The 27,768-nt window shown below is 44.8% G+C and overlaps 1 long non-coding RNA gene across 1 annotated transcript in view; it reads right to left on the bottom strand.

The window, feature by feature from the left end:
• Positions 1 to 8,876: 8,876 nt before the first annotated feature.
• LOC112449617 (uncharacterized) overlaps positions 8,877 to 27,768 on the bottom strand; it is a 31,292-nt gene continuing 12,400 nt past the window's right edge. The window contains exons 2-3 of the long non-coding RNA XR_003038217.2: positions 24,845 to 24,932; positions 8,877 to 12,240 (exon numbers count right to left, since the gene is read on the bottom strand). This is a non-coding gene — a long non-coding RNA (uncharacterized lncRNA). The remainder of the gene's footprint in view (positions 12,241 to 24,844; positions 24,933 to 27,768) is intronic.

The following is a 27,768-nucleotide window of genomic DNA, read 5'->3' on the forward strand; positions in this document are numbered from 1 at the left end:
ATGAAATCATTAACTTGAGAAGAGTTATCTGCACCCCATTTTCATAAAATTAAATTTTTTCAGCATAAAATTATGCTGCAGCATTATTTACAGCAAGCAATTGAAACAGCCTAAGCGTCCCTCAGTGGGCGTCCCGGGTGGCTCGAATGGTAAGGAATCTGCCTGCAATGAGGGAGACCTGGGTTCGATCTGTGGGTTGGGAAGATCCCCTAGAAGAGGGCATGGCAACCCACCCCACTATTCCTGCCTGGAGAATCCCATGGACAGAGAAGCCTGGCGAGCTATATAGTCCTTGGGGTTGCAGAGTCGGACATGACTGAAGCAACTGAGCACAAGTAGATAGAAGTTGCTATTAAATCAATATAGCATTTTATAATCAATGAGAATGGGAAATAGAGCCTACGCTTTTGTCCCCTTCAGAACCAGAAATAGTCAAGCCAAGCCCCATAGTGAAACCAGACTCACCCTTCCATGGTATCAAATACCCTGCAAGGACTTGTCCTCAGCAGCATTTCTTTTTTCTTTTCCGTACTTCCAGGGGGTGGCATTTCCCTCCAGACCTGGGAGGTGTACCTTTTGATCATTATCGAGCCATCTGTCAGCACCACTCTACCTGGCTCCGGAGTTTCTCCTTCCCAGAGGGCCCATCTCTCCTTGAGTGGCCCCACCAGGATCATCCTGGAGATGCAGACCGTCACAGGGAAAGCAGCTGTGAGGATCAGCCACTCCAGGAACTGGCTCAGACACCCCGGTTTTCCCAGAGAGAGCATCTGTGAGCACGCCAAGGGCTGGGTCCCACAAAGCCTGCCTTCCCTTCAGGGACTCCCAAGGCCTCAGCGTATCTCCCATCTCCCAGTGAAGCAATCTACATAATGAGCCACATTAATATCGAGGCGACCTGAGGCCACTTGTCTCAACCTGGAGCCCAGGTGCTGTCGCAACGAGCACATAAATGATTATTCAGCTCCCTTCCAACCAGCTGAGCAAAGATTAATGGGGTCTCATTCTGGAATGGCTGCCTAGCACCCTACTTCCCTGGGCTGGACTCTGTCCCCAGAACAGGTTTTTCAGGAAAACTGACCCCTATGCACCACAAGGGTACTCTTCTGACATGGCAGCTGAAATGCCAAAACAGCCCCAGGGAGTCTGTACCTCACTCTGGCTCTGGATATTCTTTGAAAGGCTGTTTTGTTAAGCAACATCCTTTGAGCCTTTTTGTATGGGCAAGACACCCTCCAGGCTACTGCAATGCTCTAAGGAAGACCCTCTGACCTCCACTCCAATGTCCTACCATTTCATAAAAGAAAACACATCTAACTGAAAAGATGAATGAGGTGGGTGGGGAGTAGGGCTAGCCTCTACAATGACTGAGCACAGAGGGAAATACCACCCCTAAAGGTATCACTCCCCTCATTTGAAAGGCTTCCCTAGAGGCTCAGTGGTCAAGAATCCACCTGCAAGTGCAGGAGACTCGGGTTTGATCCCTAGTCGGGGAAGATCCCACATGCCACAGAGCAATTAAGCCCAGGAGCCACAACCACTGAAGCCCTCCTGTGCCCTAGAGCCTGTGCTCTGCAACGAGAGAAGCCACTGCAGTGAGAAGCCCGCTCACTGCCACTAGAGAATAGACCCTGTCTGTGGCAATTAGAGAAAAGCCCATGCAGCAACAAAGACCCAGCACAGCCAAAAATAAAATAAATAATTTTTTTTTTTAAAAAAAAGAACCAGGACAGGAATTCTCTAATAATTCTCCACGTGGCCTAAGGAGATTTACTCTCCCTCTCTGAACTTTTAATCCTGGGCAAATCCAGGACTAGCTAAGTCCTAGCTTCATTATTCCACCAGTGTCAGTACAGGCGGGTCTGCCTCCATTGCCCAGATGTTACCCAGGCTTAGTGGGTAACAAGAATGATGTGGATAAAGGTGCCACAGCTGGCTGGCTCTGCACTGAGGAGGGAAGATGGGAGGCCATACAACTGTCACCAGCAATGACGGACCTTCAAGGGAAGACAGGGATTGGAAGGGAGGCGGTGGGGGATGCAGGGTACATTTTATAGACAACAGAAAAGGCTCAGAGGTGAAGAAACAGGCAAGGTAAACTGAGGTTATGGTGAGAACATGGAAGGGACTCTCAGACCGGTGGCTCTGCCAAACTCCCAGAACCTTCCTTTCCAGAATTTTCCATCCCCTAAGAGATGAAGCTGCATTGCTCAACTATTGTGCTCAGTTTCTCATGGGTGTTCCAAGTCCGTTCCCAGAGATGGTATCAGCATGGGTAGTGGATTACCATATGAATTGACTTTGAGTCTGGAAGGGTTAGCTGAATACCTACTCATTGGTACCCAGCTGCACACATCTCGCCACGACCTTTTCACTTTTGAAGCCCATCCAAATGCTACTTCCATCATGGCTGCACCCTGCATAAGGAATAACTCTGTGTGCAAATCCAGGCTCAACCTTTTAGGAGCTATGTGCCCTTATGCAAGCTATAAACCTCAGTTTCCCAACCTGTAAAATAGGAAGTAACGCTAGCACCTATCACAAAGGTTCCCTGGGAGACTTAAATAAGTCTAACACGGGTATAGTCTCTAGAACACCACTTTCCCTTAACATACAATAAATACTGCGTTGATGTTAGGGATGGCCGGTGACAGTGTGTAGCTCTCCTTTATTCCCTCCTCTGGGAATTCCCTGTATCAGCACAATGCCTTTGCCAGGAGGTGCCCAGGAGAGAAGTGCTGAGTAATTGACATGACTTGGACTGGAAAACCTGAGACAACATTGCACAGAGGCTCCTGCGTGGGCTTCAAGTCCCACAGCCTGTGTTTGAATTCCAGCCCTGCTACTTGACTTCAGCAAGTTACTTAACCTCAGGAGAGAAGGCTTCCTGGAGGAGGTGATGTCTGCATCTTGCAACATATGGAGGAGTCAGCAAAGGGGAGGAGATGGGAGAAGAATGGACAGTCAAGGCAGGATCAGAGGAACAAAGAGAGCCCTTGAAATATATAAAAGAGATATGTTGACAGGTGAGGCTAAAAAATAGAGCTCAGGTGACTGAAATCTTGATGGCCAGGCTGGTAAGAATTGGGGATTTTATCCAGAAAGCAATGAGGACTTGTTGAAGGGTTATAAACGAGAGAACCATATGATCAGGTTTACAATTTTGGAAGCTCTACTCATCTGTCCTCATAAACATCCTAAACTTCCTTGAGCTCCTATCTCCAAGAGGGAGTCTGCAGAAGGTTAAGGGCACCTCACAGCCACGCAAGGCCCATTTCCTTTATATCACCATGTTTTGAGCCCCTTCCTTTAACTCCACGCTATGATTTAACAAAGTTACTTTATCTCTCTGAACCACAATTTCCTCATCTACAGTGTAAAGTAACAGCAGTCTGTAGTTGGACTCTTGTAAGAGTGAACCTGGGATTCCATCTGTAAATGCCTAGTCCAGCACCTGGCCCATTAGACAGGCACAGTAAAGGAGCTGCCCTTCCCTCTCCTTTTTCTGAGATGCATTCTTCTTGTTCCGGGCTGAAAATCAACAATTTCTAAACATGTTCTTTGATCGATTGATTAGATGTTTGGTATTTTCCACAACAAAGGTCCGTCTAGTCAAGGCTATGGTTTTTCCAGTAGTCATGTATGGATGTGAGAGTTGGACTATAAAGAAAGCTGACCGCAGAAGGACTGATGCTTTTGAACTGTGGTGTTGGGAGAAGACTCTTGAGGGTCCCTTGGACTGAAAGGAGATCCAACCAGTCAATCCTAAAGGAAATCAGCCCTGAATATTCATTGGAAGAACTGATGTTGAAGCTGAAACTCCAATACTTTGGCCACCTGATGTAAAGAACTGACTCATTGGAAAAGACCCTGATGCTGGGAAAGATTGAAGGCAGGAGGAGAAGGGAACAACAGAGGATGAGATGGTTGGATGGCATCACCGTCTCAATGGACGTGAGTTTTAGTAAACTCCAGGAGTTGGTGATGGACAGGGAGGCCTGGTGTGCTGCAGTCCATGGGGTCACAAAGAGTCGGACACAACTGAGCAACTGAACTGAACTGAACTGATTTTCCACAATCGTAGTTTTGATTATCCATGAGCAACTCTGGGGCTTCCCAGGTGGCACTAGTGATAAAGAACATGCTTCCCAATGCAGGAGACATAAGCCACGTCGGTTCAAACCCTGGGACAGGAAAATCCCTTGGAGGAGGGCATGGCGACACACTCCAGTATTCTTGCCTGGAGAATCCTGTGGACAGAGGAGCCTGGCAGGCTACAGTCCATAGGGTTGCAAAGAGTTGGACATGACTGAAGCAACTTAGCATGCATACAGGCATGAGCAGCTCTGAAGGCCTCTAACATGGTAGTGACTCTTAACTTAGCTGAAGTCTCAAATTAGAATTACAGAAGCATAAAGATGGCAAGAAGGGCAAGTCATTTAGCAAATGAATCTGACTGTATTAGTCGGGTAAAGACTGGGCTGCTCTAACAAAGAGGTCCAAAAATGCAATGGCTTAAACAATATGGAGAATTCTCTTTCATGAAACAGCCCTGAGGTGAGCTGTCCAGGTCATCAAGGGGGCTCTGCTCCATATAGTCATTCAGGAACTCAGACTCGCATGTCCTTTTGCTCCACCATCCCCTAGACTAGAATATTGTTGCTGTCTGCCTGGTCCAAATTGAGTCACCATCACACCTAGGTTCCAGTTGTCAGAGTAAAGAAGGGCTTTGTCCAGTTACCCAAGTCTCAGACCCACACATGGCACACATCACTTCTACTGGCGAGCACTCAGGCTCTTGTGTGTGTGTGCTCAGTGACACAGTCGGGGCCGACTCTTTGCAACCCCATGGACTGTAAACTGCCAGGCTCCTCTGTCCATGGAATTTTCCAGGCCAGAATACTGGAGTAGGTCATCATTTCCTTCTCCAGAGGATCTTCCCGACCCAGGGATCGAACCTGTATCTCCTATTTTGGCAGGTGGATTCTCTACCATGTACTACCTGGGGAGCCCACACTCAGGTTGGCCACATCTAACTGCTGAGAAGGTTGGGAAATGCAGTTTAGCTGACCACCTACAAGCCCAGCTACGATCCTAACAACAGAACACATGGAAGAATGGATTCTGGAAGCCAGCTCATCAACCTGCCTCCCTGGCTGACCATCAAGCATCTGTGGGATATGGGACTTTGTTGTAAGTCACCATAGGTGCTTCACAGACGCATACTGCTCCCCCAACACTGCGGTTTACAATCTGGGGGAGCTGATAAGCCATTAGACAGGATACTGTCTCTCCATGTCAGCTACAGACCTTCCATTCCTTGTTTTTATAACCCAGGCCAAATTCACAATTATTTTATATTCTTGGCCCCTGTAGGCATTTGAGTCTGGGCCCTTGTTCTTTAATATCAATTGTAATGCTTATTTTTGAGGCTGAGATAATACTATCAAGATGTTATGACAGAGATTCATACCACCCATCATGCCACTTATAGGGCTGTGTTACGTGCCATATGCTTTCATCCCGGTCGGCTTGCTGCTCACCAAAACCAGTGTTCTCTTCACCCTGGGCACACAGCTAGACTACATTTCCCAGCCTCCCCTGAAGCCAGGTGTGGCCATGGGACTGAGTCCTCTGCTGTGTAACATGAATAGAGACATTACTCAGGCCTGGCCCATAAGACCTGCATGTACTCTTTAACTTCTGGTTGAAGGGATGGCTAGAATGACCTCAGGGTGACCTTAGGAGCACATTGGTTTTCCCAGATGATTACATAGAGAACAGCTAGCACCAACTTGAAACCTGTAATATGAACCAAAACCTGTAATATGAACCAAAAACCCTTTGTTAAACCATATACGTTTGGGGCCTATTTGTCACCGCAGTTAGCCCATCCTAACCAGTACACTCCATTTTATAAGTGTAGCAATGGGCACACAGAAAGGTCAAGACATCTGTTTAGTGTCACAAAGATAATGTGGAATGCAGGGGTTCAGACCCACCTGTGTTCCAGATAACTCTTGTGCCTTATCTTTTAGCCAGGTTTGTTGAGGTATTAGTTACACGCAACAAAACTGATCTTTCTTAAGAGTACAGTTTCATGACTTTTGATAAATGCAGTCATATACCCATTAACGCAATCAAGATACAGAACATTTCTGTCATTCCCAAAAGGTCTCCTGTGCTTTTTGGCAGTCAGTCTCCTTCTATTTATTCCCTCTTTCCCCAGCCCTTGGCAACCATTCATCTGATTTCTGTCTCTGTACTTTTAGGATCACAGAGTATGTGGCCTTTCAAGCCTGGCTTCTTTCGCTAAGCATAATGATTCTCATATTTGCCCACGTTGTCCCGCTATTATTCCTTCACTGAGTAGTATCCCAGTGCATGGAGGTACTCACTATTATTCCTTCACTGAGTAGTATCCCAGTGCATGGAGGTACTCACTATTATTCCTTCACTGAGTAGTATCCCAGTGCATGGAGGTACCACAATTTGTTTACCAGCTGATGAAGATCTGGGTTTTTTCCAGGTCAGGGCTGTTCCAAGTACAGTTGCTATGAATATTCACATACAGGTGTACGTGTGGACTTAGATTTTAATTTCTCTGCGGACTGATGGGTCAGAGAGAAAGTATATGTTTACCTTCATAAGAAACTGCCAAAGTATTTTCCAAAGTGATTTCCCAGATTTTTACGAATATGACACTGAAAGTGAAAAATGAAGCCCTTGTTTCAACCACAACATGATCCAAAGCAAAAACTTTAATAACCAGGAAGACAGTGCGGAAATGTGTCCAAAGACATCAAAACAATGAAGAGCTGTATGCCACTTACCTCCCAGGAGCCCAAGACACTGTGGTTCCAGAGGCAGCCCAACTAATGGAGGATGAGCATCCCCAGGAGAAACAAGCTTGACCCCTGGCCCGTCAAGTTGGTCTGGCCATGAAATTGACCACAGAGATCAAGGTCACACTGGTGTTCACCAAGGATGCTATCAAGGTCAATAAGTGTGAGGTCAAACACACTGTAGAGAAGCTCTACTACCTTGACCAGCCACAGCCAACACTCTGACCAGCTCTTATAGTGAGAAAACAGTGTGCATTTAATCCCTGCCTATAGCACTTTGGATGCTGAAAAAAAAAATTGTGATCATCTAATCGGAGTTTGGTTGGCTAATTCTAATTATAATATGCTTTTTTTTTAAACTATCTTAAAAATAAAAAACATTTACTCCATTTTGCATTCTCACCAGCAATGTGCAAGAATTCCAGTTGCTCCAAATTTTTACCAGCAGCTGGCATTGTCAGTCTTTTGAACTTTAGTCATCCCAGTGTCTGTATATTAATATTTCACTTTGGTTTTAATTGACATTTTGCTGATGGCTAACAGTGCAGAGCATCTTTTCATGGACCTCCTAGCCATTTGTACATATTCTTTGTTAAAGTGTTTATAAAAAAATAATCTTTTGTCCATTTCTTAATTAGATTGTTTTCATCACAAATATCTTCTCCCAGATTGTGGCTTATCATCTCATTTCCTTAATAGTGTCTTTCAAAGGGCATACATTTTCATTTTGATGAAGTAGAATTTATCATTTTTTTCTATTTTGGTTTGTGTTTTCTGTGCTGTCAGTTTTTTAATATGATTTAAAATTGTGTTTAGGCCTCATCCAGAGAACTTTCTCTCCAAGATGAAATTGGATGTTTTTAGAAGGCTAAATGTACACATCAGATTTACTTGGGGCACAGGAGTAGGGAGGGAGTAACTTGACTTTTCATTTGGTGTGTTGTGACTTTTGGAAACTTGTGCTTATGGCACTAATCACCCAGTGAGAAAGAAAAAATAATAGGGTAATTTGAAAAGGCAGGTCAGAAATTTTGTGAGCATTAGATTCTCTTAGCAGAAGCCTGATTAAGGAGGTAAAAGAGGATGGAGTCTTGCTAAATGAGCAGAACACAAAAACAAGGCCCATGGGCCTGGCACAAATTATCTGAAACCTGCAGGCATGTCTCTAACCCACAACCTGCACTTGACCAGAAGAAAATGATTTCTCCTGCTCAACGAGGCTCCCTCCTGGAAGGGCCATTTATTCCCTTCCACACTAGGCGGACTTTAATAAGCAAAGCACACAACTTCTTGCAAACAGCCCAGGCAGGAGGATTAACTCGTTATTTCCCCTGCTATTACAACCAGTCAGATGATTCTGGAACAATTTGAGAGCCAGTGTAGCAGGAGGGGCCAACAGTAGATCACAGATTTCCCATGGCTCTCGCAGTGTCCTACTGGCTGCAGAGCCCACTGGAGCCAGCCCAAGGAATTTTGGGGTTGACATTATGTGGCTGCCAAGCCTACAACTGCTGACCCGGGCTAATTTGAGACGGCATCCGTGCTTGCTGCTGTGTTATAGGTTCATTCCATAGCCATTCCCATCAGGGCTTGTCCAAAAAAATTGCACAGAAGGTCACATGGTCTGGACTCATTGAAAGTAAAAGGCTATTTGTCTAAATCTGGATTTTTAAAGAAAGAGACACACTAGGTAATAAAAAATAGAGTCCCTGAACTTTGATGTTGGAAGGCTAGAGTTCGACTTGACAGATTTACTAGCTGTGTGACCAAGAGCAATGTATTCCACCTCCCTGGTCCTCAGTTTGCTGTTTAGTCGTTAAGTTGTGTCCAAGTCTTTGCAAAATCTATGGCTATAGCCCCCAAGGCTCCTTTGTTCATGGGATTTCCCAAATAAGAATGCTGGAGTAGGTTGTCCTTTCCTTCTCGAGGGTATCTTCTTGATCCAGGGATCAAATCCACGTCTCCTGCATCGCAGGCAGACTGTTTTACTGCTAACCACCTGGGAAGCCTCAGTCTCCTCACCTATAAAACAGGAATTGATGACATCACAAAGAGTACATGTAATGATGCAAAAGTGCCCAGCTCAGTTAGCCTCTGGCCCACAGTGAGCTCTTAGTAAATACGAGTCCCCTCACTGCCCCTCTCTCTTCTTTCCCCTACAGATAGTTGGAGAGCAAGTCAGTGAAATAAACAGCTAGAGTTAATATTCAGCCCCCTCAAATGTTAAGTTGGAGCAGCCACTATGGAAAATAGTATTGGTATTCCTTTAAAAGCTAAAGATAGAGCTACTATATGATCCAGCAATCCCACTCCTGGGCATATATCTAGAAAAGACAAAAACTCTAATTCCAAAAACTACATGCATCCCAGCATTCATAGCAGTACTGTCTACAATAGCCAAGATATGCGTGCGTGCTCAGTCACTTCAGTCGTGTCCAACTCTCTGAGACCCCAAGGACCATGGCCTGCCAGGCTCCTCTGTCCATGGGATTCTCCAGGCAAGAATACTGGAGTGGGTTGCCATTTCCTTCTCCAGTGATAAAGATGAAATGAGTGAAGTGAAGTCGCTCAGTCGTGTCTGACTCTTGGCGACCCCATGGACTGTAGTCTGCCAGGCTCCTCTGTCCATAGAAGCAACCTGAATGTCCACCAACTGACAAATTAAGATGTGGTGTGTATACACATTGGACTACTACTCTGCTGTAAAAAGAATGAAAATATTGCCATTTGCAGCAACATGGATGAACCTAGAGCTTAACATACTTAGTAAAGTAAATCAGACAAAGAAAGGCAAATAAATATTGCGTGTGCAATCTTAAAAAGTGATAAAAAAATGAACTTATTTACAAAACAGAAATAGACTCACAGACATAGAAAGCAAATTTATGGTTACCAAAGGGGAAAAGAAGGAGGGGGAGGGATAAATTAGGAGTTTAGGAATTAACTGATACAAACTACTATATTTAAAATATAGGTAAACAACAAGAATTTACTGTATAACCCAGGGGAAAATATTCAATATCTTGCAATAATAGTAATAAAATAAATCTGAAAAAAATAAAAGTAATAAAGTAATCTGAAAATATGTATATATGTGTAAATAACTGGATCATTTTGCTGTGTACCTGACACTAACACAATACTGTAAATCAACTAGACTTCAATTTAAAAAGTTTTTTAAATCTCATCCCCTTCATAGTTGTGAACATGGACATATTGTATGACCTCTATGTGTCTCAGCTTTCAGATTTTTAAAGAGTGTTCTGAAGGGAGAAACCTGGGCTAGAAATATTGATCTGGGCAATATCAACAGTGAAAGCAGAAGCAGCTGCTTAAGAGAAGCAGAGTGAAGTCAGAACAGGGATTACACGAGCCCTCAAGGGTCAGCTGGAGTGTAGAGTGAAAGTGGAAGGAAACAAGAAGAATGGGCCCAGCAAGTGCCCAGTGAAATGTGGAAGCCACACAGAGCACTAGGCAGAAAAGATCCAATACATCCCCGGGTACTTGGCACTCAGGAGCTTATTTATTTCAGGGACGAGATGGAAGTAAAACTGGTGGAACCATGAGGTAGGTAGACACAAGTTGTGTCCAAGTTGAAAATGATGGGGAAAAAAGGAACTATAATTAAAAAGCTAGACTGGCCCAGTGGTTAAGACTTCACCTTTCAATGCAGGGGTACTAGTTCGATCCTAAGATGGCATACGCCTCATGGCCAAAAAAACAAAACATAAAGCAGAAGTAATATTGTAACAAATTCATTAAATATTTTTTTAAAGAGGGAAAAAAACTAAAGCTGGTAGGGTTAAGTCATAATGTCAAGATAAGGAAGATCTGGTGCATTAAAATGTCACAGGAAGGAAAGGGAGAAGATAAGGACAGAAAGACATCAGGAGCCAGGAGTTTTGCAGGGTCAGTGTGGGAAGCCAATGTCCAGGTCACCGCAGTGTTTGGTGAAACCCTTCACAGGGGGCCGTTGGATGAACTTGCACAACATTGACTCCTGAGTGATAGAGAGCAAGGTCAGGGTGGTAAACAGCCCTGGTGGCGCTATGACATGGCACTGGCCCAGAGAGGGAGTGTGTACCTGGGCTTCCACCTGAAGCGCCAATCTCCAGAACGTGATAGGAGCAGGGGAAGTTAGAGACTCATCGTATTCGTCTATGGGCTGCTCAGAAGGATGATCCAGTTATGAGTTCAGTTCAGTTCAGTCGCTCAGTTGTGTCTGACTCTTCATGACCACATGGACTGCAGCGCACCAGGCTTCCCTCTCCATCACCAACTCTCGGAGCTTGGTCAAATTCATGTCCATCAAGTCGGTGATGCCATCCAACCATCTCATCTTCTGTCGTCCCCTTTCCTCCCACCTTCAATCTTTCCCAGCATCAGGGTCTTTTCCAATGAGTCAGTTCTTCGTATCAGGTGGCCAAAGGATTGGAGCTTCAGTTTTAGCATCAGTGAGTATTCAGGACTGATTTCCTTTAGGATGGACTGGTTGGATCTCCTTGCAGTCCAGGGGACTCCCATGAGTCTTCTCCAACACTGCAGTTCAAAGCATCAGTCCTTTGGCACTCAGCTTTCTTTATAGTCCGACTCTCACAACCATACATGACTACTGGAAAAACCATAGCTTTGACTAGACAGACTGTTGTCAGCAAAGTAATGTCTCTGCTTTTTAACTGGTCATCGCTTTTCTTCCAAGGAACAAGTGTCTTAATTTCATGGCTGCAGTCACCATCTGCAGTGATTTTGGAGCCCAAGAAAATAAAGTCTCTCACTGTTTTCATTCCCCATCTGTTTGCCATGAAGTGATGGGACCAGATGCTATGATCTTCATTTTTTGAATGTTTAGTTTTAAGCCAGCTTTTTCACTCTCCTCTTTCATTTTCATCAAGAGGCTCTTTAGTTCCTCTTTGTTTTCTGCCATAAGGGTGGTGTCCTTTACATATCTGAAGTTATTGATATTCCTCCCAGCAATCTTGATTCCAGCTTGTGCTTCATCCAGCCCAGCATGTCGCATGATGCACTCTGCATATAAGTTAAATGAGCAGGGTGACAATAAACAGCCTGACACACTCCTTTTCCAGTTTGGAACCAGTCCATTATTCCATGTCTGGTTCTAACTGTTGCTTCATGACCTGCATACCGATTTCTCAGAAGGCAGGTAAGGTGATATGATATTCTCATCTCTTTAAGAATTTTCCACAGTTTGTTGTGATCTACACAAAGGCTTTAGTGTAGTCAATGAAGCAGAAGATTTTCTGGAATTCTCTTGCTTTTTCTATGATCTAACTTGGATCATAAGGGTGGACACCATCTCCATTCCCCGCTGGAATCTGTGAAGGTCATGGGTCATCAAGGACAGCAGAACAGGAGGAGAAGCAGAGAATTTTGAGATCTGGGGAGAAAGCACAATCGTTTGGGGATCTAGGTAATAGTGGTTTTGACTCATGTCTCTCTTGTCCTTTGCAAAGTACTTTCACTGGTATTATTTTAATTTTGGAAGGATTAGTTCCATTGTACAGAACTGGGAAACAGTTGACTTATTCGAGATCACACAGTGGGGAGTGGCAGGGCTGGGATGGAGATCTCTATTTCTGTGATTCGTGGTTCAATTCTCTCCCTACCAGGGTGCTTCTGAAATCACCCAAACATACATTTCTTAAGTCCTCTTGTGTGCTAGGCACCCCTTAAAGGCATTGACAATGAATTTCACGAGTGGCAGACGTGCTAGTTGTTTGCCCAACACCCACTCCACACTCTTTGTTGCTACTGAACTCTGATTTAATTTGAGGTAACAACATGTATTTGACTGGACCAAACATGCACAACAATCCTGCTTCTCAGTTTCCTTGCAGCTTAAAGGTGTAAAGTGACCTATTTCTGGCCAACAAGGTATAAGGAGAAATCCCCCAGGTGGGGTTTCTGGGAAGACTATACTTTTTACATTTTTTTTTCTTTTTTTGGCCATCTTAGTTCTCTGACTAGGGATTGAACGCAGGACACAGCAGTGAAACCACTGAGTCAGTGCTGGACAGCCAAGGAACTTCCCTCTACTTTCTTGAGAAAAAGGGACAGGCTCAGCTGTGTCCCCCAGCTTCCTTCTGCTTCCCTAGTCCCTTTTCCCCTGCCTCACTCTTGACATGAGACCTCGGGATGTCAACCTTGCATCCTGCAACCATGAGACCACAACACCAGGATGTGGAAGATGAAGAGAAGAACTCAAACCTCTGGCAGCATTGTTGAACAGCTGAACCAATACCTGCGTCCCCCACAAAACCTTTATTTACTTTAGCCATCGGTGCTAGACTTCATATTACCTGCAGATGAATGTATTATAATTGATAAACAGGCCCACTCAGTGAGGCAAGCCCCAAAACCAGTAATCCAACTGGATTCTATTCTATACTATTTATTTGTGTGTTTATGGATACCAGGTGCCATGGCCGATTTTATGTGTCACCTTGACTGGATCACAGATACTTAGTCAAACACCATTCTGGTTGTTTCTGTGAAGATGTTTTTGGATGGGATTAAAGCTGAAGTTGAACGGTTCTATGAAGACCTACAAGACCTTTTAGAACTAACACCCAAAAAAGATGTCCTTTTCATTATAGGGGACTGGAATGCAAAAGTAGGAAGTCAAGAAACACCTGGAGTAACAGGCAAATTTGGCCTTGGAATACAGAATGAAGCAGAGCAAAGACTAATAGAGTTTTGCCAAGAAAATGCACTGGTCATAACAAACACCCTCTTCCAACAATACAAGAGAAGACTCTATACATGGACATCACCAGATGGTCAACACCGAAATCAGATTGATTATATTCTTTGTAGCCAAAGATGGAGAAGCTCTATACAGTCAGCAAAAACAAGACCAGGAGCTGACTGTGGCTCAGATCATGAACTCCTTATTGCCAAATTCAGACTTAAATTGAAGAAAGTAGGGAAAACCACTAGACCATTCAGGTATGACCTAAATCAAATCCCTTATGATTATACAATGGAAGTGAGAAATAGATTTAAGGGCCTAGATCTGATAGATAGAGTGCCTGATGAGCTATGGAATGAGGTTCGTGACATTGTACAGGAGACAGGGATCAAGACCATCCACATGAAAAAGAAATGCAAAAAAGAAAAATGGCTGTCTGGGGAGGCCTTACAAATAGCTGTGAAAAGAAAAGAAGCAAAAAGCAAAGGAGAGAAGGAAAGATATAAGCATCTGAATACAGAGTTCCAAAGAATAGCAAGAAGAGATAAGAAAGCCTTCTTCAGTGATCAGTGCAAAGAAATAGAGGAAAATAACAGAATGGGAAAGACTACAGATCTCTTCAAGAAAATCAGAGATACCAAAGGAACATTTCATGCAAAGATGGGCTCGATAAAGGACAGAAATGGTATGGACCTAACAGAAGCAAAAGATATTAAGAAGAGATGGCAAGAATACACAGAAGAACTGTACAAAAAAGATCTTCATGACCCAGATAATCACGATGGTGTGATCACTGACCTAGAGCCAGACATCCTGGAATGTGAAGTCAAGTCTAAGGCCCCTTAGAAAGCATCACTACGAACAAAGCTAGTTGAGGTGATAGAATTCCAGTTGAGCTATTCCAAATCCTGAAAGATGATGCTGTGAAAGTGCTGCACTCAATATGCCAGCAAATTTGGAAAACTCAGCAGTGGCCACAGAACTGGAAAAGGTCAGTTTTCATTCTAATCCCAAAGAAAGGCAATGCCAAAGAATGCTCAAACTACCACACAATTGCACTCATCTCACACGCTAGTAAAGTCATGCTCAAAATTCTCCAAGCCAGGCTTCAGCAATATGTGAACCATGAACTTCCTGATGTTCAAGCTGGTTTTAGAAAAGGCAGAGGAACCAGAGATCAAATTGCCAACATCCGCTGGATCATTGAAAAAGCAAGAGAGTTCCAGAAAAGCATCTATTTCTGCTTTATTGACTATGCCAAAGCCTTTGACTGTGTGGATCACAATAAACTGTGGAAAATTCTGAAAGAGATGAGAATACCAGACCACCTGATCTGCCTCTTGAGAAATTTGTATGCAGGTCAGGAAGCAACAGAGAGAACTGGACATGGAACAACAGACTGGTTCCAAATAGGAAAAGGAGTTCGTCAAGGCTGTATATTGTCACCCTGCTTATTTAACTCCCATGCAGAGTACATCATGAGAAACGCTGGGCTGGAAGAAGCACAAGCTGGAATCAAGATTGCCGGGAGAAATATCAATAACCTCAGATATGCAGATGACACCACCCTTATGGCAGAAAGTGAAGAGGAACTCAAAAGCCTCTTGATGAAGGTGAAAGAGGAGAGTAAAAAAGTTGGCTTAAAACTCAACATTCAGAAAACGAAGATCATGACATCCGGTCCCATCACTTCATGGGAAATAGATGGGGAAACAGTGGAAACAATGTCAGACTTTATTTTTGGGGGCTCCAAAATCACTGCAGGTGGTGACTGCAGCCATGAAATTAAAAGACGCTTACTCCCTGGAAGGAAAGTTATGACCAAGCTAGATAGCATATTCAAAAGCAGAGACATTACTTTGCCAACAAAGGTTCGTCTAGTCAAGGCTATAGTTTTTCCTGTGGTCATGTATGTATGTGAGAGTTGGACTGTGAAGAAGGCTGAGCACCGAAGAATTTATGCTTTTGAACTGTGGTGTTGGAGAAGACTCTTGAGAGTCCCTTGGACTGCAAAGAGATCAGCCCTGGGATTTCTTTGGAAGGAATGATGCTAAAGCTGGAACTCCAGCACTTTGGCTACCTCATGCAAAAAGTTGACTCACTGGAAAAGACTCTGATGCTGGGAGGGATTGGGGGCAAGAGGAGAAGGGGACCACAGAGGATGAGATGGCTGGATGACATCACTGACTCGATGAATGTGAGTCTCAGTGAACTCCGGGAGTTCACCCGGATGGACAGGGAGGCCTGGCATGCTGCGATTCATGGGGTCACAAAGAGTTGGACACGACTGAGCGACTGATCTGATCTGAACATTTAAATAGGTAGACTGAGGAAAACAGATTGCCCTGCCTAATGCTGGTGGGCCTAATCCAATCAGTTGAAGGCCTGACTAGTTCAAAACCTTGACTATTCCCCCAATGAAAGGGAATTCCTCCTGCTTGACTCTCTTCAAGCAAGGACATTGAGGTTGGTTTTTTCTTGTTGTTGTTGTTTTTTTTTTTTTACTGCCTTCAGGCTCAAACAGAATCATCAGCTCTCCTGGGTCTCCAGTTTGCCAGCTGCAGATCTAGGAACTTGAGAGCCTAGATAATTATGTGAGCCAATTTCAACAAATAAATAATGGATAGGTAGATAGACAGATAAATCCTATTGGCTCTGTATCTCTGGAGGACCTTGAATAATACATCAGCTGTCTTTTTTTTTTTTTTCCTACAAACACTTGTATATAGTCAGAGCAGTTATTTTCACAATAACCCAGAAATGGAAATAGCTCACGTGTCTATCAACAGGAGAATGGACAAACTGTGATATATCCATACAATGGAATACTGCTGAGCAATAAAAAGGAACCACTGTTGGTACATGCAAAATCATGGAAGCATCTCAAAAGCATTATGCCAAGTAAACAAAGCCAGACCTAGAAGACCACATACTACATGACTTTATTTATATGAAATTCTAGGAAAAGGTGACTGCTTATAGTGGTTATAAGCAGATGAGTAGTAACCAGGATCAGGTACAAGGCAACTTTGGCATCATAGAAATATATTCCCTATCGTTTTTATAGTGGTGGTTACATGGGTGTATACACTTGTCAAAGTCATTAAACTTTAGTTAAAATGGATGTACTTTATGTATGTAAATTATACCTCATTGAAGTTGATAATGAAAAACATTTTTTTAATTTGTGGTGGGTCACATAGATAGAGATAATCCAAATACATATAAATAAAGAAATAGAGGAAAGAAACACTGAATGTCAGATAAATCCAGGGAGAAAATCACTTCACAAAATATATACATATCAATCACTTAACCAGGTGCAGCTACAAATTGGGATTTGAGCTTCCCAGAAGACAAAGCAGAAAAAGAAATATTCACAAGCTTTCGTATGTCCGTAAGAGAAAATCATAGTGTGCATAAAATAGAATTGGACCACAGATGGGGACTGGCTAAGACTTGGAGCTTCCAGTGTAGGCGGCCTAGGTTCGATCCCTGGTCAGGGAACTAGATCCCTCATGACGCAGCTAAGAGTTGGCATGCCGCAATGACGATCCCACTTGCCACAGCTGAGACTCAGCACAGCCAAATAAATAAATAAATTTTTTTTACAAAGTTAGACCGTAGAGATACGGTGGCTTCTGAGTATGACGAGAACACAGAGAAGGAAGTGACTAACTCTGTTTGGGAAAACCAGGAAATGCTGCAGAGATGAGGGTAGGGGGAAAAAACAGCTAATGCTGACTATTCAGGGAGCGTGGATGTGAGACGGGTGGGATTGGACTTCTGCATGGGAAACAATCAGCCTAACTCATTTCCTAGATGTCCTTCAACTCTGAAGTACTGGGATCAGAGGTCGCATTCTCAGGAAGCAGGAAGAAGGCTGGGGCCTGAGGAAGGAACCGTTACCCCCGCAGCCAGGAGGGGCATGTAATCTATTTACCCACTAGTGGGCTACAGACCCATCCAAAAGAGGCGCAGACTCCAGCCAGTCCTGGTCTGGAAGGCCTTTGTCGGGTCAACATTCACCCTTTCGCTATTGGATGGTGGGGTGGTGGGGGTCCCCAGGGTGGCTCAGAGCCTCGGGGGAGGCAAAGGAAGCGGCAGCCCCTACAGAGCGTTTTCGTATTTTAGCAGGCACTCCCTGCCCACACGGATGACCTCTCCTCCCTTCCGCTGCCAGAGTCATGCCTGATTATCACCAGCTAATGAGAATTCCTGGGCTTGGTCAACAGCCCACATTCAGGAATCTGCTATTCATGAGAAATGTCAACTTTACGAAAACGCGCCCTGTGGGTCAGCTCTTTTTCCCACATTCAGGGTTTACAGCTGACCGGGAGTTTGTTTCACATGATCTGCTGATGGGGGAAGAGGTCGTAATCCAGGAAACTGCTCTGGCAAATCACCCCTGAGCCAGCAGAGCCTTCTGGAACATTCTTTTTATGTTTCCCCTTAGAAACCACTTGGAAAGGGAAGCGTTGGGATTTAAACAAGGCTCCAGGGGAAGACGTGGTGCCCAAAGGGATAACAGAGCAGACAGAGGAAGGCACCACAACCTGAACTCATTTTCCCAGAGTGCACGCAGAACGGCTGCTGGATTGAGAGGAATGCTGGAAACGTCACCGGAGCTGCAGGGTGATGAGATGAGAACTGTTATTCGGGAGTATGACATTTCATGATGTGACATTACTTTATTCATTGATAGGACTCAAAGTATTAAGTCCCCGTTGCCTAAGTCAGACAGAGGAGAAATATATGGCATCGCTTATATGTGTAATCTAAAATAAAATGATATAAATGAGCTTATAAGACAGAAAGAGACTCACAGACTTAGAAAACTCTCATGGTTGCCAGGGGGAAGGGACAGTTAAGGACTTCGGGAAAGACATGTACACGCTGCTATATTTAAAATGGATAATCAACAAAAACCTATTGTATAGCACAGGGAACTCTGCTCAATGTTACGTGCCAGCCTGGATGGGAGCCGGGTTTGGGAGAGAATGGATCCATGTATATGTTTGGCCGAATCCCTTCACTGTTCATCTGGAACTATCACAACATTGTTAGTCAGCTACACCCTAATACAAGATGGTTTGGGTGTTAAAAAATAAAATTAAAAATAAAAAATTCCACTTTGTATCACATGCACACTTTCTGGCCCTGAGTAAATGGTGGGACTCATTTCAACAAAGCACCCACCCCTTGGAGAGCACTGCCCTACGCCTGGTCACTTGACTTAACTTTTTTGCTCCTAAACTGACTTCTGGACCAACAGATGGTTGCCTGCATAAAGATAACAGTGCATCCTATGGAGTCCAGCAGGACCTGTCGGGATATTTCTGAAGGTGAACTTTCTTTTGTGAGGAGACCCTGGATTTTCGGGGTTTGGCATAATAATTCTGGATGGAGCCACGCACAGGAAATACTAAAACTCTACAAGCTCTCTCGGAGAGAACAGGAGGTGCTGGGCTCCCACTGGCCCCTGCCCGGTCGCCCACACCCCTCCACATCAAGCAGCACTGGCTCTCCTCAAGGGCCCACCACCCCCTGCCAACTTCCAAAGAACCACAACTGCACAGAGTCAACTAAATCCTAATGACTGAGTTTGTATGGCACCCCAAGGTTGACAAGTGCTCTCAACCAAGCCCCCCACAGCCCAACAAGGAAGGTTCAGAAGGCTTTACCAAAACTGGGAAATGGGGCCCAGAGAAGCGCCCCACATCACACAGCTAGTTGAGGGGGAAATCGCCTAGTTATCAACACATCTGTCTCTGCAGTCAGAGGAATCTCGCTGAAACCCTGGCTGGCTGCGCTCAGCTTATTACCTCACTCCCTGGAGCTGGTCTCCTCCCCTGCAAGAAGGCACAGGCTCCAGGAACAGAGTTTAGGGGCCACCCTGCCAGGGGGCTCAGCTCCATCATGTACCAGCTGTGTGATTGTAGGCAGATTACTTAACCTCTCTGTGCCTGAGTCTCCTCTATAAAGTGGGGGTGATACTGGTACCCACGGCACACATTACACAGTAACTCTCACAAGCATATGCGGGGAGAAAGAAGCCAAACCCAAAGGGCCACGCTGCGTGATTCATTACATTTGACGATCAAAAACAAGCCAACTGCTTAATGAGCATAGGATTTCCTTGCAGAGTGCTGAAAATGTTTTGGATCTGCATAGAGCTGGTGGTTTCACAACCCTGTGGATGAACTAAACACCGCTGGATTGCGCATTTTCAGTGGTGATTTTTGTTATGTGAATTTCACCCTAATTAAAAACAATTTTTTTAATGGACCAAACTCATCTTCAGTGATGCATGTCAAAAGAGAGATCACTGGGGGTGGGGAGACGGTAAAAACTGGGAGAGGACATGAGGGAAATGGGAAATGTCCTGTATCTTAATGTGGGTGCTGGTGATCACAGAGGTAAAAACCCATCGAGCTCCATGCTTGAGATGTATGCACTTAGAGGGCTGTTATGAAAATTAAATGAGGGCACCCTCAGCAAGCTCTTTAAACAGTTCTGGCACATAATAAATGCTCGATAATTTGTAACTCCCATTCGTAGCATTATCTCTTACTGTTAGGATTGGATGATGCAATACACACAGGGCATTTAGTATAGGAGCTAGCTTTTCATACAGTCCCCCAAAAGAGGCAATTTTCATTCATTTAAAATTGAACCCAAACTTTCTGGCTTAAGATTCAGAGTGTTTTGCAAAGCACCATGTTCCTCACTCCTGGGGATCGGTTTGACATTAGTTTTGTGGGGGAAAAAAGCTCAAGACTTAAGGATTAGGGGTTGGTACAACATAGCACTGCCTCTAGACAAACTAGGTTACTTCCCCCTGGCCCGGGTACAAAGCAAACCATTTGCCATCACACAGGCAGAACATGGAAAGGAAAGGCATCTCTCATTCACCTGAAGGCTGATGGTGTATGGGGAGAGACTATCCTTGTTAAATCCTGCTTTCACTGGGCCCTGACAAGCAGGGCCTACCCAGCTTGTTAACATGCTCATTTTATTTGCCTCCTATGCTGCCGGGTTGCATTTGATTGGCAAGCTTCATACAAATCTGAAAGAATGACACCCTCCCTCCGTTGGGCTGCTCAGTCTCAGGCATCAATACATCCTCACCTCTCAGCCTTCATTCATTGTGTGTCTGTCCTTCCAAATTCAGCTCTCTGCAGGTGTCAGTCCTGCTTTAGGGCTTGGTTGTCTATTCAGCCCAAGAATTGCTCCTGGAACTTAATAATAGGAACTTTAAAATGCCTGAGGAAGGAAGGGAGAGAGTCGGGGGCTCCCTGGTCAGGCAGACCTTTCAGAACAGAGTCATTTCCCTACCTTCTGATCCAAAGAAGATTTGTTCAGGAAGAAAACCCTGAAGCAGAAAGAGGCTGATCTCGAGTGCCAAAGGCAATGGCTTCCTGGTTCATTCTGAGTCCATTTAGAAAAAGTTATCAAGATTCAGAAATTGCAGTAATTTTTGCTTTGGGTGGGCGGGAAGTGGAAGGGAGGGTGCTTAGGTACAAAAAAAAGTTTGTGTGATTTTTTTGTTTGTGTAATGTTTGTTTTGTTTTCACCCTTATCTCTTATCAGCATGGTATTTCACAAGCGTAGAGTGTCAACCACAACACATTTCCATCTAAACTAACTGAATTTAGATCTTAAAAGTAAGTACAACCTCTTACCTCCATGGTCTTCCTCCCCGAAACCCATAACTCCAGAACTGAGCATGAGAAAAGCATCAGGCAAATCCCAATTGAGGAGCAGTCTAGAAAATACCAGACTGTTACTCCTCAAACCTCACTGAAAGGTCAAACTCAAAAGGTCATCAACAGCAAAGAAAATTCTAGAAACTTTCATAGTCAAGAGGAGCCTTAGGAGACACAAAACTAAGTGTAATGTGCTATCATGGGATCCTGGAACAGGAAAAGGACATTCAATAAAAACTAAAGAAAGCTAAATAAACAGGATTTTTAATTATTAATATTGGTTCACTAATTGTACAAAAAAGAAAAAAGTCCCATTCTAATATAAGATATTAATAATAGAGAAAACTGAGTGTAAGGTATATGAGAACTCTCTGAACTATCCTTGCAATTGATCTGTAACTCTAAAACTGTCCTACAAAATCTGAAGCTTGTTAAAAATTTTTTCTCTACAGAGCATTGTCCAAAATGTCAGTAACCCAGTCCCACTCTCCACTCCCTTCCAAAATGTACCTGGTCGTCAAGACTTGAACACCTCAGAGGTGTCACCTGTCTTGTGTTTCTAACCCCAAAGTGCAAGACCACCACTCACTTAAGGTCAAAGACAATTGGTGGGGCGGGGGGGCGGTGTAGGATGGGAAAACAACCACTGCCTGGACCCACCATTCCTTCATTCCAAAAATTAAAATGAGCTTAATATGTTTAGCTGCAAACTAACAATTTACTTAATCCAGGTGTCCAAACTTGACAATTTTATCATGTATAAAAGCTATTGTGATTTTATTGCATGCCAAGCATCAGGAAATATCCATGAGAAAGACAGATGCAGATTCTTCTCTCCTGGGACTGCAGGTTACATGTTAGGATGCGTGATAGACATTTGGGCCAGGGAGGGGATGAGGGTATGGTGGTGACCAAGAGACCTGCTCAGGGTTTGCTCCAGGTGCAGTGATAGGTGGTCAGGACCATCTGTACCCTCTGTCCTCACCTCTCTTTGAACCAGAGAGATGGTTGACTGAGGTTTGATACAGCCTACAGCATACAGATTACAGATTTTATCAGCCCAACTGACTGGGGGCTTGAATTTGGCCCTGAAGGCAAAGAAAAATTTCTTCAGGTACCCCCATTACTTCAGCAAGTCATTAGCAACTTTTCATTAGACAAATACTCCTTGAGTGTCCACTGAGTATCAGCCACTGCGCTAAGTGAGGGTGATCCTGCAAGATAAGTCTCATGGAGATCCAAGTCTTAACGTGAGACACAAACCAGAAAACAGACTGAGAAAATATAGCCTGAGGAGTGCTACAGTATAGCAAAAGAGACCTGCAAGCCTTCCCCAGGCCAGCATCCAGGAATAATGCTTTTTAAAAATCAACTTTAGGTACTTCCTTGGTGGTCCAGAGTTTAAAACTCCATCCTGCCAATTCAGGGGGCACGGATTTGACCCCAAGTCAGGGATTCCATGCCCTGTGGGGCATGGCAAAATAAATCAACGGGTGTCATTTACAAAAGTAAAATGCATCTGTTTTAAGTGTTCCTAAACACTTGAGTGAGTCGATGAGTCTGGCATAGGTATATGCCTGTGTAACCACCATCACAAGTATGATCTAGAGTCATTTTATCGCCTTAAAAATTTCCTTTGTTAGTTCTAGAAGCCCTTTTGCAGATTACCTGTGAATAGGGCTTCCCTTGTGGCTCTTTGGAAGGAATGATGCTAAAGCTGAAACTCCAGTACTTTGGCCACCTCATGTGAAGAGTTGACTCATTGGAAAAGACCCTAATGCTGGGAGGGATTGGGGGCAGGAGAAGAAGGGAATGACAGAGGATGAGATGGCTGGATGGCATCACTGACTCAAAGGACGTGAGTCTGAGTGAGCTCCAGGAATTGGTGATGGACAGGGAGGCCTGGAGTGCTGTGATTCATGGGGTCGCAAAGAGTCGGACACGACTGAGCGACTGAACTGTGGCTCAGCTGGTAAAGAATATGCCTGCAATGTGGAAGACCTGGGTTCGATCCCTGGGTTGGGAGGATCCCCTGAAGAAGGGAAAGGCTACCCACTCCAGTACTCTGTCTTGGAGAATTGGGGTCGCAAAGAGTCAGACACAACTGATTAACTTTCACTTTCACTATCTGTGAATAAAGAGAGTTTCACTTCCTTCTTTTTTTTAAAAAAAATTTCCTTTGGGTATCTTTATACTCATTCCCTGTCTCCCCCACCCCCAATCCCTGGAAACCACTGGTCAGTTTTGCTATTATGGTTTTGCCTTTCCTAGAACTTCCTGGAATCACACAGTCTTTTGTTTCTGGCCCTTTTCATTTAGCCTCCGGCCTCTGAGAATCATCCACATTTTTGGGTATCAGTACAGTCCTTTTGTTGCTAAGCAGTGTTCTGCCTTATGGATGGACCACAGGTGTTTTATCCATTCACTAGGTGATGGACACTTGGGTTGCTTCCAGTTTGCGGCTGTCGTAAGTAAAGCTACAACTGACCTCAGTCTTAAGGGACAGTGAGGGTTAGTGAGTCAGAAAAGAATATTCTAGAAAGGCGGATCAGCAAAGGGAAGAAGATGAAGAAAGACTGGAGGAAGAGAGAGGAATTGACCATGGCAGCAATGCGAAGGGAAGACACTGAGAAGACACGGCAGGATTTTCAGCAGAAGGTTTGCGGTTTGGAGTTTGCAGATTGGAGTCTGAAGATGACCTGTGAGGGTTGCATCTAGTTGTTTGTGATACCCACCAGACATCCAGGAAGGGAGGTTTAATGAGAAAGGAGGCTTAAGGAGAACTGTTGAGCACACAGTTGGCATACAACGGTTGAAGCCATGGGTGTTGGTGAGATCACCCAGGCAAGGAACATAGGGTGAGGAGTTATTTGAAGGCTCAGCCACCTAACCCATGGGCACAGAAGAACCAGGCTGAGCATGGGACAGCGGTTAAGAAGCTGGATTCAGGGCCCAGACTTCTGGGCTTCAAATGTCAGCTATGTGACATGAAGCAAGTCACTTGATTTTCATTTCCTTTTCTATAAAATGGTTTATAATATACCTACTCATAGCGTAGGTATAAAGATTAATAAAGATTAACTGATATTCATTCAAGCATAGTTCCTAGGACACCATTAGACACTTGCCCATGAGAGGTACTATGTGTTAACTACTGTTAATACAAAAAAGAAAAAAAAAAAAAAAAAATAGGGCGTAGGTAGCAGAGAGAACTAAATTAAATGACATCTCCATGCATGGCAAGCTGAATGACACTGAGAAATTTAACATCTCTGAGCCGAAAGTCCCTTACCTGAAAAATGAGGATAACTCTTCCTACCTTGCAAATTTATTAGAAAACATAAATAAGTACCAAGTCAAAAGTAGAAACCATCAGAGACTTCTCTCTACAGGGTTAATCTTTGTTCCCTCCTTGCCTTCTCTGTGTTCCCATGGAACACGATAATTTCCAGAAATTCCCGCTCCACTGAGGTAGGACTGTTTCCTGATGTATTAGTCAGCTTGAGCCAGGTTATGCTGCTGCAACAAGCTTCCCCTGATTCTCGGTGCCTTGTAAGAACCCAGACCTACTTTTCACTCACCCTACGTGTCCAGCAAAGATTGCTTGCTCCTCTGGTCAGCTTCACTCTGGAACCCAACTGGACAGAGCATCCCATTTTGGGAACATCACTGGTCATCATGAGAAAGAAAAAAGAAAATCATGTTAAATAAGGTACTGACTTTTAATAAGGTATTTGCCTCCACTGAGAAGTAATATACATTCATCCTTTTCAATGATCATTGTTCAAAACAAGTGAAACTGCCCCATGGGTGTTAAACATGGGCAATGATGTGCAATCTTCCTAAAAGGGGACAGGAACGCTCTATCCCAGCTGGGTTGTATCTGCTGATAAACTGAGAGCCTCTGGAAGCCAAGGACCGGACACAAATCACAGCCACACCCCAAACCTGGCATCCTGCTCTCAAGGTTTGGTGAATTAAGTAAGACTAAGAGTTCTTTTGTTTGGCATCTAGGTTTCCCCTCCTCCAAGGTGGAAAGCCTTTCTCCAGTCACTGCTCCTGTAGAAAGGGAGTGAGCCTGCCGTCAGTAAAGGGCACAGCAGTCCCCCTTCCAGGTCACCGGAAGGCAGTGTGTCTGCTAAGTGGGGAACATCCCTCAGCTACCAGACACTCCCCAGCTCCCCGGGGGTGCTGTACCAAGCCCCTTCAGTATCTAGGCACAGACAACCACTCCTCAAGCACTTTACAAGCATTGTTTCATTTGGCCTTCAAAGCATGCTTGTGAACCCTCCAAGGCAGACAGGTGGTAGCATCCCCAGTGGGCGGATGAGGCCAGCAAGACAGTGGAAACCAGGACTTCTCTGGCGGCCCAGTGGTTAAGACTTCACACTTTACTGCAGGGGGTGCAGGTTCGGACCCCTGGTTGGGGAACTAAGATCCCACGCACCGGGAGGACTTTGGGGCCAGAAAAAAAAAAAAAAAAGACAGTGGAAACCCTTGTACACAGCTTCCTCCTTCCATCTGTCCATCCTCCGAAGAGATTGTCCTCTGCCTTGAAGCTGTCTTCAGCCAGTCTGTCCCACTGGGGTCTGATCTCCAGGCCAAGGATGGCATCTGCATGGACACCACACAGCACAGCTTCCCAGGTGGCGCTAGTGGTAAAGCATCTGCCTGCCAATGCAGGAGACGTTAGAGACGCAGGTTCGATCCCTGGGACAGTAAGATCCCCTGGAGAAGGAAACGGCAACCCACCCCAGTATTCTCGCCTGGAAAATCCCATGGACAGAGGAGCTTGGTGGGCTACAGCCCATAGGTCGCAAAGAGTCGGACACAAGTGAAGCGATTTGGTACGCACACGCAGCACGACCTTTAATGCCACACTGCTGTCCTTCATGGTCTGAGCACACATCACAGCTCACCAGTTTCCGATGATAGCCTGCAGCTGGGCAAGTCCCCTCTGCCACGGCTAGCCCTGATGCAGGCTTGGTGCCCTCCAGAGTAAGGATGGCAGCCTCCCATGCCACCACCCACCTACAACCTTTCCTCCTCTCACGCATTCCACAGCCTTCCACCAGAGTCATCTGCCTAAACACAGCTTGCTGACTTCACTCCCCTACCTCAAGGCCTCCCTGAGCTCACCAAGGCAGCAGGACAAAGGCCAGATTCCCCTGCCTGGCATGTGAACTCTGGGAGCCAGCCCCAGCCTCCCTTTTCAGTCTGACCCTCCTCCCTGCTGCCCCCGCAAATATGACACTCCTGGCTGACTTCACTTCCCCCTCCAGAGGCTGGGTTTCTACCTGCTCTACCATCTGCCAGTTGTGTGACCACAGGCAAACTATTCAGCCTTTCTGGCCTTCCGTGAAACAAAGATAATAAAAATATCTGCCTCCTAGGACTGCTGTTAAGGATTTAATGAGTTCAAATTCGCAAAGCATGACGGGTCTTGCCATAGAATGATGTGCTGTTATGATTCCCTCCATGTTCTCTCCCTCCAGTGTCTGCTTCCCCAGCCCCATATCTGCAGAGCACAGGCTTCTGTCCTCCAGAACCCCTCTGACATGCCACCTCCTCCACAAATGCTACCCACACCCCGCCCCCCGAGCCCCATGGCGCTGTCTACATTATCTCAATATCATAGTTAAATCTGTTCTCCCTTCACCAGATAGCAAGGGCCTGTAGGTGACCCTAAGGCTTGTTCTGCTCTGTGACCCCCACAGGCCCCAGCTGAGTTCTTGACACATAGTGTGGCAACATGATTAGTGGAAGTCCACAGGCTCTGGGGTCTGACTGTCTTGGGTTCACACCCTGGCTCTGACACATCTAGCTATGCAATCCTGGGTAAATGTCTTAACTTCTCTGAGCCCCAGTTGTCACAACAGAAAATGAGGATGACCATCTCAGCCTCACAGAGTTACTGCAGGAATAAACCCAATAACCTTTGGACCCCCTGACACAGTGTCTGGTACAGAGGAGACCCTCAGTGAAGGTCAGCCTCCTTTTCACCTTTAACCAGGTGAATTCACATCCTCCACGGTTTGAGTGTAAAAACCTAGAGGGCAGGGATCATATGTAGCCCCTACAAATGGGAGACTTTGGGAGCTCGAAGCAGATGCTTCCCAAACATTTGAGCATCAGACATCTGAGTGGTCTGACGAAGGGCAGCGTTGTGGGGACTGGGAGTGAGGGGCAGGATGCATGCAGGAGGACCGGAATGAATTTTTATTTGTTGCTAACTTTCCTCTGGGCAAAGCCTCTGCACCATACCTCCTTCCTTTATTTTTAATAGGTAATTTTAATATCTATATTCATTTTGAAAACTGAGTCAATAGTCAAAACCTTCCAAAAAAAACATCACCAGGGTCACTAGATGCTTTCACTAGTAAATTACACCAAACATTAAAGGAAGAAAGGATACAGATTCTCCACAATTTTTTCCAAAAAATAAAAGCCGAGGAGCCCTTCTTAATTCATTATATGAGGCTAGTATTACTGCAGTAATAATCGT

Source organism: Bos taurus, chromosome 14, assembly GCF_002263795.3.
Source record: "Bos taurus isolate L1 Dominette 01449 registration number 42190680 breed Hereford chromosome 14, ARS-UCD2.0, whole genome shotgun sequence".
NCBI classification, from domain to species: domain Eukaryota; kingdom Metazoa; phylum Chordata; class Mammalia; order Artiodactyla; family Bovidae; genus Bos; species Bos taurus.